Source organism: Gossypium raimondii, chromosome 2, assembly GCF_025698545.1.
Source record: "Gossypium raimondii isolate GPD5lz chromosome 2, ASM2569854v1, whole genome shotgun sequence".
Lineage (NCBI taxonomy): Eukaryota > Viridiplantae > Streptophyta > Magnoliopsida > Malvales > Malvaceae > Gossypium > Gossypium raimondii.
The window spans coordinates 40674052-40685431 of record NC_068566.1 but is presented as its reverse complement, the minus strand read 5'-3'; the positions used below and the strand labels follow the sequence as shown (position 1 = coordinate 40685431).

The window sequence follows — 11380 nt, the reverse complement described above, 5'->3', positions numbered from 1 at the left end:
CCCATAACCCGTATCCGTTGCCGGAATAGGGTTACAACGCATTACCATATAAAACACGGCTCAAAATAGTCATATTACACATGCTTTAAAAACCCACCATTCGAAACATATATACTTCTTACTCCTATAATTCAAAAATCAAATTATAAGATGATTCATCACATTACAAATTCCATGCGCATACATTAAGACATCCAAGCATTTTTTTTTTTTACTTCTTAAGCTAAATATCAAACATATTAATTCATACTTCTATTCATGTGCATAAAACCAAACAATCTATATCGCTCGACTTATTGTCCATTAGAAAATACAGCATAATTAATTTCACCAAATAGTCAAGTTTAGCATATAAACATCTTATCTTCTATTTAACTAGCAAACTAACCATACAATTTACACCCAATTCGCATGTTAATTATTAAGCCTAAAATACATATAAAACCAATTCATACTTTACTCACTTGACTAACATTAGCCATTTTCCAAGTGCTTTGGCCGATTCAAAATGTGCCAATTCCATACAGTATAAATCATGTCAAAATTTCATATACACACCCAAATCAATTTATTATATATATATATATATATATATATATATATATATATCCGGTCATGCAAATTAACTTCTATATAACATTTAAATCACATACAACCTTTGCCATCCTATATTAAGCCTAAATAGTCAAATCATAATAATGACATAAACATTTCATAAACTTAAAAGAACACATACAATGCAAATATTTTATACTTACAATAATAAGTCAATTACCATAATCGATCATACCACTATGTATACATATAGCACATTTTCTTTTTAATTCAAACATTAAAACCATTAGCCCTTTACATACCGAATTATCAAATAACTTATCAAAGACATATATACATTTGTTTACATTTCATCAACCAAATATATATAATAATATATGAATTTCCATTTTCAATCCATTTCACCAATGTACTCATGCCATTACAAATTTAGTCAAATTAAAATTTCAATTTACCAAATATTCATAGCATAACATAGTCCACACATAATGAATACAACCAAATTCAAAATTAACATATAACTAAGTACTTAACTACATGATTTGATCACCAATGCCGAATCACAAACTAGATTATGACCATCACCTATATTTACATCACATAAATATAAATAACCATTATTTCATCTTCAATATATATCATATTTTACCTATTTAATCAAGTCAAATCTCAATACCATTCCATCACACCAATTAGGCCATAAATCATACTTACAAATTAAGCTAATACATGATGAAAATCACTATCATTAGTATCATTAACAAACCACAACCATAACACATCCCTCATCCATATCAAGCTTACCAAAATAAAATAATTATAAACCATATATATATATATATATATATATATCATTACGTCTTACCAAATTCATATACCAAGCATACCCCATGCCTTTACTATGACCAAAATTACTTAAACCTTGGATCATTAGCATTAGATCAAGCCATTTTCGCATGGCTGAATATATATACAACAACTAAATTAAAACTAGCCTATACATGCCACATAACTAAAAACTCAAAGTTATAATTTACCGAAGCGATAACCGGATAGTGTGATGACGACTCCAACGACTTCCAACCCGAGCAAGTATTTGGAACTCTAAAAATATAGGAAAAACACACAGAGTAAGCTATTACAGCTTAGTAAGTCATGAGCAATTAAATAACTTAACAACATTTAATTAGTTACAACAAAATCAAATAATGTTTTCAATGTTCATATCCATTTCCATAATCGAAAAATACATTTATCAAACACATACTATACATCAAATCCATATTTAACCGAATACACATAAGTTTAACATTTGGCGAATATATATAATGTCATTCACATGTGCACTCTCATTTTAACCTCATTATTACATATCAATTTTGACCGAATGTAAACTACATTATCAACTCATTTTAACCAAATTAAATTATACTAGCATAATCACATTTAACCTCAAGCTTAACGTTTCATATAAAACATGTGTTTTCTTAAGTAAATCTTATCTTAACCGAATGTGTATATATATATATATTCAAAGTGTCATTCAATTCAAAGATATAATATCATTATATATCCGAATATATATTTTTACACACATATACATATAATTTTGAATCAAAATATAACATCATATGCATATACATAACACATGGCCGAATATGCTTAACCAATGTACATATGTTCACATTAGTAACTTATATAATTTGTATCACAAACCAACTGGCCAACTTACCTTATTTTTAAATAGGTAGTCAAGTAACTCATACATGATCGTTTTAGCTTGTTTTACACCTTCGATCACAACTTATCATTGCCCGTTGAACCATTCGAAATTTAATAGGATACTCGAATAATCACATATATCGAACAATGCCAACGTCCCAGACGTGGTCTTACATGCTATCTCATATCGATGACACTGTCCCGGACAGGGTCTTACACGAATCAAATACGATGCCAATGTCCTAGACATGGTCTTACACGTAATCACATATATCGATGCCATCGTCCCAGACGTGGTCTTACACGAAAACACATATCGAAAATCGTATGTCATGACATATGTATCCTAGCAATTCCTAAGGTTCGTACGGGGCTTTCGGACGTCGTAACTCAGTCGAAACGAATTCATAAACATAGCTTCCAAGCTTATTTTCATTTGGTTAACACATGTATAATTTCACATATTTCCTTTCAGCATATAAAATTCATATTTAATTAAAATAAACAATATATATTTGCTTATAGACTTACCTCAAATATTGACGGGTATATAGAACAACTATTCAACAACTATTTTTTTCCCCCGATCCAAGTCTGATTTCTTTTGTTCTTGATCTATAAAATTTCAAATTAAGCTCATTTAAACACAATTTCATTCAATTTAATCCAAAACACATAAATGATAAAATTACTATTTTACCCCGACATTTTATACTTTTTACAATTTAGTCCAATTTGCATAAAACACAAAACATACAAAATTTACACATAACAAGCTTTGGCCGAATATTCATTATGCCCATACAAGCCCACAAAATTCATTTATTTCATATTTTAGTCCCTCAATTTATTATTTTTGTAATTTTGCCCTAATTACTCAAATTCATCAAAATTTCCAATACAAAACATACTAACCCAAAACATATCTTCAATAATTCATCATCAAACATCACAAAACACAATTATTCATCAATGGAATAACTCAAAATATTCATCAAAATCAGAAATTGAAGCATGGGTCGAGTAGTATTCGAAGCAACGATCTCAAAAATATAAAAATTATCAAAAACTGAAACAAAACTAACCTTGAATTAGCTCCAACAATGGCCGAATGTATGAACCTCTTCTTCTTATTTTTTTCTTAGCATTTTCGGCTAGTTAGTGGACAAAATGAATGACCACTTTCATTTTATTATATTATAACATATAATATATTAAATCATTTACTTAATTAACCTTTAATAATAAATTTAAAACCTTTATATAAATAAGTCAAAACCGTCCACTAGCTTAAATTATGGCCAATTTTCAACTTAAACACTCCATGTTAAAAAGACAAATGCAATTCGGCCCTTGCACATTAAACCACCAAATTTTCATTTTACGCGATTAAGCCCTTTTATTAAATCGGACATCTAAATGATAAAATTTTTAAACGAAATTTTAGCACATACTAATTCACACATTATAAACACCAAAAATAATTTTAAAATATTATTTTTTTTACTCGGATTCGTGGTCCTGAAACCACCATTCCGATTAGGATCAAAATCGGGCTGTTACAATTCTCTCCCCCTTAGGGATTTTCATCCTCGAAAATCTTACTGGAAAGTAGATTAAGGATTTTCTTCCACATAGTACATTTCAAAATTTCACATAGCTTCGAATTTCAAATCTCTTTAATCTCACAATTAAGATTTTAATTTGTCTTCTGTTATACGTCATATCAAGCTGAAACTGCTTGTAACTATATTGAATTACTTTCATTTTTTTTTACTCAATTCATCTGATGAAATTAATTTCACAGATCATCTTCTCACAAAGTTAGATCTTGAAACAGTGGAGTTCGGTAATTGCAACCATACAATACCTCATATAATGTCTTTAATATAATCACATGATAGCTTATCGATCAGCAATAGTCTTTCTTTATTGCTTTCAAACTCTTAAACACAATGTCAAATAAATATTTCGAGAATTTGAATTGCGTTTCCCAATTTCAATTCCATCTTATACTCACAGATTACTGTAATTTCTCTCTGAATCACAATATGAATTTTAGATCTCAACCCGAAACAGTGATGACTGGCACTAGGTGAAGACTTATTAACACAGGAACGGATCAGTCAACTATTTTATCAAAAGGGAAAATCCATACTACAGAGATATTTCTTCAAGCAGTTAGTAATAATTCAGATCACTCTATCATTTTCAATGATAACAATAATCCCGATGCAAAGTTCATCAAAATTCTATTTCATTACTACTCAGATATCAACTTATACTGAAACAGCCCCGAATGAAAAGATAAATTACCACTGCGAGATTACCTGTAGCAGTTGTTTTACAATCTCGGAACTTCTCAGTATACACACTTTGTTTTGAAACAATAACTAATCATTGATCTGAAATTCTGAATCAGAAATTCATTTACGTTGAATCCCTTATAACTTACAAACTCAAAAGTTTTTGACGATTCGAACTATCTTTGTTGTGCCAAGTTTAGATCTCACTCTACAATATCAAATCTTTAGGAACACAATTTCTTTTTCCAAACTATCCCTCAAGTCACACATGTACTTTTAGAGTTTACCTCCAATCCGGTGAATAAATTCAAACACAGATAACCTAAGCATCTTTTCAATCAATTAATTCAACTCAGACTAAACCACTGAATCAATCTTTTCAAAGAAATCTTTTCTTCTTGTTAGAAAGACAACTTCAAACATATCATTATACCGATTTGATCTTGATCTTCTATCATTTTCACTTTTACCAATGTCGAATCTTTCACGAAAACTAGAAAAGAATTTATAGTAAAGCAGTCTCATATATTAATCCTCGAAGCTCTAAATTATGCTGAAGTCATCTTAATCAAATAAAAAATCATTGAGTCTTAATAAGAACGATATCTCAACTCTATGAACAAATATTATCTCAACTATTAATGAAGTGTTTGAACACAGAAGAAAATCAAATATGGTTTAAATAGCAACCCATGTAGAAATACAACTTTTATAACTCTAATAACATGATCAAGTACTCTCAAATTTAGAACAGAAATTATAATTATAATAGATATAATCATCTCTGTCAGATAGAGATTTCTTGCAAATAATCACATAGAATCATAAGAAAATCGGGATAGCAAAATTTCAACGTCTGAAGCTACACAAAATATCTGAGGACACAATCTATATAGAATAATATCAATTCCGATGATATCCCAAAAAAAATGTTTAGAAAGAACAATGTCACTCATAAATACTGAAATCCACAATATCAGAAGTAATATAATCTTCACATATATTCAACAGAACAATAGCCAGTAGAAACAAAATATTAATATCATACAGAGTTTACCATCAACTTATATATTGACACAGGGAATAATATATTATAGAAAGACAGAACAATGTCGAACATAACCCAAACAGACCAATGATGCTTTCGTCTATTAGTAAATTTAGCTAATGTTCTTATGAAAGAAGAATTCCTTCTATAATTAAACAATCACCTATACTTTTGAGGATAATTATACACATAGAATACCCGGAAGAAGTCATAATAACTGCCCGACAATCACCACTGCACTCAGCCATCAATACAATTCAAACACTATTCAACTGTCTAATTCTGCCATCAGAAATTTTCACATTATCTCTTCATTAACAGAAATCAATTCAGAAAAGCTTTCAGTTGATACTTTATTTAGATAACATACCAGAATAGATCATTTAATCGAAGTTAACTTCTTCTGTAACAGTGACTTTGCATAATCTGAATAGTCTTCAAAACTATCTAATATCTCTTTTAATACTGCCTTCATTTGCTGATTCATTCATTTTTCTAACCACATTATTAATCATTCGAACACAGACTTCTGTAACTCTACACTCATGAGTTTATTCAACCCAAATCTTACAGATTCCATTATAACCTTTCACTAATAAGGGGGATGAGCTAATAAAGCCTCAAATTTAACTTGCACATAAATGTATATAACACATACTTTCACAAATAACCAATTTATTTCTAATTTCATATTCTCAAAACATTTAATAAATATTTGTTTTTAATCACTTTTTTTTATTAACACAATTCATATGCCAACTCAAATCACTAATTCACAATTGAAATTTTCATATAGCATCATAACTCAAATGTCATAACTCATATGTTCATATAATTATAACATTTATCAATAACCAAATGTCACGAGTGTTAACTCATCACATATATATATATATATATATATATTCACTCAAACATTTGAGTAATAACTTATGTACTACCGGAATTAGCTTGGTTGGAAAGCATATCTGTCTCATCAAAACAATTTTCGTCAGAGTCGGGAAATATCACAATATCGCAGGTTAAATGTGGCATGTATAACTAAACTCACATACGCTATGGTAGTCCTAGAACCGACTAAACCATAGCTCTGATACCAATAAAATGTAACACCCATAACCCGTATCCATTGCCGGAATAGGGTTACAACGCATTACCATATAAAACACGGCTCAAAATAGTCATATTACACATGCTTTAAAAACCCACCATTCGAAACATATATACTTCTTACTCCTATAATTCAAAAATCAAATTATAAGATGACTCATCACATTACAAATTCCATGCGCATACATTAAGACATCCAAGCATTTTTTTTTTTTTTACTTCTTAAGCTAAATATCAAACATATTAATTCATACTTCTATTCATGTGCATAAAACCAAACAATCTATATCGCTCGACTTATTGTCCATTAGAAAATGCAGCATAATTAATTTCACCAAATAGTCAAGTTTAGTATATAAACATCTTATCTTCTATTTAACTAGCAAACTAACCATACAATTTACACCCAATTCGCATGTTAATTATTAAGCCTAAAATACATATAAAACCAATTCATACTTTACTCACTTGACTAACATTAGCCATTTTCCAAGTGCTTTGGCCGATTCAAAATGTGCCAATTCCATACAGTATAAATCATGTCAAAATTTCATATACACACCCAAATCAATTTATTATATATATATATATATATATATATATATCGGTCATGCAAATTAACTTCTATATAACATTTAAATCACATACAACCTTTGCCATCCTATATTAAGCCTAAATAGTCAAATCATAATAATGACATAAACATTTCATAAACTTAAAAGAACACATACAATGCAAATATTTTATACTTACAATAATAAGTCAATTACCATAATCGATCATACCACTATGTATACATATAGCACATTTTCTTTTTAATTCAAACATTAAAACCATTAGCCCTTTACATACCGAATTATCAAATAACTTATCAAAGACATATATACATTTGTTTACATTTCATCAACCAAATATATATAATAATATATGAATTTCCATTTTCAATCCATTTCACCAATGTACTCATGCCATTACAAATTTAGTCAAATTAAAATTTCAATTTACCAAATATTCATAGCATAACATAGTCCACACATAATGAATACAACCAAATTCAAAATTAACATATAACTAAGTACTTAACTACATGATTTGATCACCAATGCCGAATCACAAACTAGATTATGACCATCACCTATATTTACATCACATAAATATAAATAACCATTATTTCATCTTCAATATATATCATATTTTACCTATTTAATCAAGTCAAATCTCAATACCATTCCATCACACCAATTAGGCCATAAATCATACTTACAAATTAAGCTAATACATGATGAAAATCGCTATCATTAGCATCATTAACAAACCACAACCATAACACATCTCTCATCCATATCAAGCTTACCAAAATAAAATAATTATAAACCATATATATATATATATATATATATATATATATATATCATTACGTCTTACCAAATTCATATACCAAGCATACCCCACGCCTTTACTATGACCAAAATTACTTGAACCTTGGATCATTAGCATTAGATCAAGCCATTTTCGCATGGCTGAATATATATACAACAACTAAATTAAAACTAGCCTATACATGCCACATAACCAAAAACTCAAAGTTATAATTTACCGAAGCGATAACCGGATAGTGTGATGACGACTCCAACGACTTCCAACCCGAGCAAGTATTTGGAACTCTAAAAATATAGGAAAAACACACAGAGTAAGCTATTACAACTTAGTAAGTCATGAGCAATTAAATAACTTAACAACATTTAATTAGTTACAACAAAATCAAATAATGTTTTCAATGTTCATATCCATTTCCATAATCGAAAAATACATTTATCAAACACATACTATACATCAAATCCATATTTAACCGAATACACATAAGTTTAACATTTGGCGAATATATATAATGTCATTCACATGTGCAGCTCTCATTTTAACCTCATTATTACATATCAATTTTGACTGAATGTAAACTACATTATCAACTCATTTTAACCAAATTAAATTATACTAGCATAATCACATTTAACCTCAAGCTTAACGTTTCATATAAAACATGTGTTTTCTTAAGTAAATCTTATCTTAACCGAATGTGTATATATATATATATATATATATTCAAAGTGTCATTCAATTCAAAGATATAATATCATTATATATCAGAATATATATATTTACACACATATACATATAATTTTGAATCAAAATATAACATCATATGCATATACATAACACATGGCCGAATATGCTTAACCAATGTACATATGTTCACATTAGTAACTTATATAATTTGTATCACAAACCAACTGGCCAACTTACCTTATTTTTAAATAGGTAGTCAAGTAACTCATACCTAATCGTTTTAGCTCGTTTTACACCTTCGATCACAACTTATCATTGCCCGTTGAACCATTCGAAATTTAATAGGATACTCGGATAATCACATATATCGAACAATGCCAACGTCCCAGACGTGGTCTTACATGCTATCTCATATCGATGCCACTGTCCCGGACAGGGTCTTACACGAATCAAATACGATGCCAATGTCCTAGACATGGTCTTACACGTAATCACAGATATCGATGCCATCGTCCCAGACGTGGTCTTACATGAAAACACATATCGAAAATCGTATGTCATGACATATGTATCCTAGCAATTCCTAAGGTTAAAGACGGGCTTTGGACGTCAGAATCTCAATCGAAATGAATTCATAAACATAGCTTCCAAGCTTATTTTCATTTGGTTAACACATGTATAATTTCACATATTTCCTTTCAGCATATAAAATTCATATTTAATTAAAATAAACAATATATATTTGCTTATAGACTTACCTCGAATATCGACGGGTATAAAGAACGACTATTCAACAACTATTTTTTTCCCCCCCCCGATCCAAGTCTGATTTCATTTGTTCTTGATTTCAAATTAAGCTCATTTAAACACAATTTCATTCAATTTAATCCAAAAACACATAAATGAGAAAATTACTATTTTACCCTTGACATTTTATACTTTTTACAATTTAGTCGAATTTACATAAAACGCAAAACATACAAAATTTACACATAACAAGCTTTGGCCGAATATTCATTATGCCCATACAAGCCCACAAAATTCATTTATTTCATATTTTAGTCCCTCAATTTATTATTTTTGTAATTTTGCCCTAATTACTCAAATTCATCAAAATTTCCAATACAAAACATACTAACCCAAAACATATCTTCAATAATTCATCATCAAACATCACAAAACACAATTATTCATCAATGGCATAACTCAAAATATTCATCAAAATCAGAAATTGAAGCATGGGTCGAGTAGTATTCGAAGCAACGATCTCAAAAACGTAAAAATTATCAAAAACTGAAACAAAACTAACCTTGAATTAGCTCCAACAATGGCCGAATGTATGAACCTCTTCTTCTTATTTTTTTCTTAGCATTTTCGGCTAGTTAGTGGACAAAATGAATGACCACTTTCATTTTATTATATTATAACATATAATATATTAAATCATTTACTTAATTAACATTTAATAATAAATATAAAACCTTTATATAAATAAGTCAAAACCGTCCACTAACTTAAATTATGGCCAATTTTCAACTTAAACACTCCATGTTAAAAAGACAAATGCAATTCGGCCCTTGCACATTAAACCACCAAATTTTCATTTTACGCGATTAAGCCCTTTTATTAAATCGGACATCTAAACGATAAAATTTTTAAATGAAATTTTAGCACATACTAATTCACACATTATAAACACCAAAAATAATTTTAAAATATTGTTTTTATTTTTTTTACTCGGATTCGTGGTCCCGAAACCACCATTCCGATTAGGATCAAAATCGGGCTGTTACAAATTATGGGATAAAATTTATATGTTTAGAATCTTGAATGAGTCTATTTTCAAAAGAAACAAACGATAACATTATCTAAATTCTGTACTATGAAATAATTAATTTTTAGTGAAGAAGGGTCAGAACTGTCAAGCAGTGAAATAAGGAAAATTTTAAAGAATAAATTGTACTTATTGGCTAAGCCAAAAATTCTAAAAATTTTATGGTAAGAATATACGTGAGTCTAGTTTCGGGGAATATTAACAGATCTTAATTTGGAGCTCGGTAGCTCAAGATATAAATAAATTAGTGACTCTGACCAGACAGACAATTTGAATTTACATACAAGAAAATAGTGAAAGTATGGATAATGTTATTTAAGTGTGTTATACACATTAAGGATGTGGAATGGAGAGGAGGAGGAGGAAAATTGGAAAATATATGAATGATTTATGTATAATTGGTCATATGCTCAATTATGATTGATAAACGATGAAATAAAAATGATGCTTATATTTGCGCATGATTGGTCATGGTTTAAGCTCATGTGGGAAAATAAAGTTTCATAGTATGTGTGTATGGTATATTTGGAATATGATTTGGCTTGAAGTAATGTCATGAATGGTTTATGAATTAACACATGTTGGTAAGTTTAATACATGAACAAATGTTGTGCTCATCCATGCTTATAATGCTTATGCTATATGTTTATTTGGTTAACATATTTGGTGGTGTACATGCTTAGGCTTTGGCCAAGTTGTGGTTGGAATATGCCACGTTAAACTTATAAGTTATGCATTGAG

The 11380-nt window shown here is 29.1% G+C and overlaps 1 long non-coding RNA gene across 2 annotated transcripts; it reads right to left on the bottom strand.

Moving 5' to 3' along the window:
• Positions 1-1425: 1425 nt before the first annotated feature.
• Positions 1426-10196, bottom strand: LOC128034815 (uncharacterized). 2 transcript variants are annotated; one of them, XR_008190884.1, is made up of 3 exons: positions 10115-10196; positions 2809-2892; positions 1426-1659 (listed from the first exon to the last, which is right to left on the bottom strand). It is a non-coding gene; the product is annotated as an uncharacterized LOC128034815 (long non-coding RNA). The 2 variants fall into 2 exon arrangements; XR_008190883.1 differs by lacking the exon at positions 10115-10196 and adding an exon at positions 3363-3482.
• Positions 10197-11380: the final 1184 nt, after the last annotated feature.